Genomic DNA, 2,973 nt, shown 5'->3' on the forward strand with positions numbered 1-2,973 from the left:
GAGCTAGTGATGGATGCAATTACACTAAGATATTTAATTGGCTTGATGTGTATGAAAGTCTGGACATGCATCTTATGGATGTAGACACGACATACTTATACGGATCTCTTGATAAGGTATCTAATGTTGGCTTTGGTGCCCTAAATCTTATGGGTTCTGTAGTTTGTAATTGTATTGTACAAACAATTTATTTATTTAATAAAATCCGAGGAATTTTATTCGACATTTAGTAGCATTAACCCACAAAACCAATAAACAAACATCCAAGGTTATCTTCTGCAATTTAAACATGTATATAGAGACATACAGATGAATTTTGTTTAAGTGATAACCTGAAGGGTATGTAGTAGATTGATAAGGCTGGGTATGCTGGTGACACTACGAATACGACCCACTTTGTAGATGTTACAATTGTTGTAAAGTGCTACAAATGATATGATTCTGATCATTCATATATAGACATGTGAGTGTGAGTGTTCTATACAAAAGAGTTTGTATAAGACCAGGACACGAAATGAATAGTCTCATTATATAATGCCGTTAATAATAGAGACTTACATTTCACCAGGATGACCATATGTGACATGACCTTAATTCTGAGTGAATTGTAAACTCCTGCCTATGAAAGCGGTCATTTGATTATATGGGTGAGAGTGACCAGATCTTCGACTCAATAAGCCTACCATTTTGGGGACTCGTTTGATTAGGGAGCTGGGAACACAGATACACAAAACGAAATTCACTCATTCCCTAAAGTCGGGGTAAGTAGATAAATTGCTCCCTTAAAAGCTGATTCTGGGCCTTGAACAATGTGGCGCCACACCCTCTCTTGGCCTGAGAGGGGTTTGGTCATAGTTGAACTATGACTTATTGTTCATTAGAGGGATCAGTTAGAAGTTAGATGTAGCTACAAAGAAAAATCGGTAATTTTGGCCCAGTTGTACTTACGAGCAATTTGTGAAGATATATCGCACTGTTGACTGGTTATATCCAATAGACATAGAAATATATCTGTAGTGCGAAGAGTACAACCGTCGGTGGTTAGTGGAGTGATTGGCAGTTAATGGAAGTTGGGTGATTTAATTAAAGGAGTTTAATTAATTATCCAAGTACCACTGGAGCTTCAATCTATAGGTCCATAAGGTCCCCTCTGTAGCTCAACTGAGAATAATTGAGAATTAATTTTTGATTAATTTGAATTGTTCAAATTAATTGAGAGATTAATTATATATGATATAATTAATATAATGTATTTGATACGTTATAATATAAAGTTTAATTTGAGAGGAAATAAATATTTGAATAGGACTAAAATATTAATTATATGGATTGACATATAATTAAATTTAATATTAACTTTTTTCATATTAAATACAATAAGTTAATGAGAGAATTTTAAACTATAGGTTATATTATATTTGATATAATATAAACTATAGGTTATATGTTATAGATATAACATATAGTATAATATGTATATATATATATATATTATAATTAGGTGGTTATTATATAATTATATATTGATTAAATTAAAATTATTTTAATTTGATTATTATTTTATTATTTGAATTTAATTGTGGATGAAGTTACTTAACTCCATCCCCTTATTTCTCTCTTAACAAAACGTGGGAAGTTGATGAAGATTGGTATCTTCTTCTTCTTTGGTGTATGCAGAATTATAGAGAACGGTTCTTAGAAAATTGATTTATCTAAAAAGAAAATCCTCTAAAAACCATTCATTCCTTCTACCAAAATAGAAGCAAAGCCCACACCTCTTGCATATTCTCAACCCTAAGGAGAATACAGAAGGCTTTCTTGTGGTAGTCTCCAGAGTGTTGACTTTTTGGTTTCTGTTTGTGATCCTAATAGGGTTCGTGATCGTGATTGTTCGTGACCATTTGGAGAGGAAATTCATGAAGGCTTTGGTTCTTCAAGGGTTAGTAAATCTTAATCCTATTTCTTCTCTAGTCTTTTTCTTAGCATGTTGTAAATTTGTTTTAGAATGCATACTTAAGGTTTTGTATTTTTATGGTTTTGTGAAATTTTCAATTGGGACCGATCCCGCTTTCGTAAAGGACCTCACAATTCTTTACCTGAAACATATAAATCAAATTCCCGAGAATTATATTCAATAAAGTACCGAGATCATTATATGGATTGAAACAATCAGGATGAATGTGACACAATCACTTGAGTGGATATTTATTGAAAGAAGGATATCAAAATAGTCCAATATGTCAGTGTGTTTTTATAAAGAAATCACATTAAGGATTTGTTACTATAACTGTATATGTTGATGATTTAAATATAATTGGAGATCCTAAAGAGCTTTCAAAGGCGATAGAATATCTTAAGAAATAATTTGAGATGAAACATCTCAGAAAAACAAAATTTTACCTTGGTTTGTAAATTGAGCATTTAGCAGATGAGATATTTATTTATCAGTCAATTTAAAAATTTCACAATGGATGAAAACCTGAGGCACAGCGGAAGCCAAAACATAGAACCATTTCGTTTTTCAAATTGACATTTAAAAACAAAACAATTTTGCATTGGAATAAAAAGTAATATCGATTAAGCATGCAATTCCCAAAAAAACTAATTATACAGGGAAGAAACCCTATCTCGCAAACCTCGCAAACCTTTTGACAATTCTGTAGAATTTCTTTGTTGAATTGGGATTGGGCACCACCACTTGCAAACCTCCCGATAAAATAAAATAAAATAAATAATTATTTTAATTAAATGTATTTAAATGATCTCCTCTCACACAACCTATAGTTTTAATGTGCATCTAATGTATGTTATTTCTAACCTATAGCTTTTACTTAATCAATTTAATTAAATTCAAAATAAAATAATTAATTAATTCTTCAATTAATTAATCATCTAATTAAATATCACATATTTAATTTAATTTTCCATTTGAATCACACTAAAAAACATTTCTCTCATGTAACTTATAGTTTT

Source organism: Benincasa hispida, chromosome 6 (genome assembly GCF_027475165.1).
Source record: "Benincasa hispida cultivar pf3 chromosome 6, pf3_genome.v1.1, whole genome shotgun sequence".
Classification (NCBI taxonomy): Eukaryota; Viridiplantae; Streptophyta; class Magnoliopsida; order Cucurbitales; family Cucurbitaceae; genus Benincasa; species Benincasa hispida.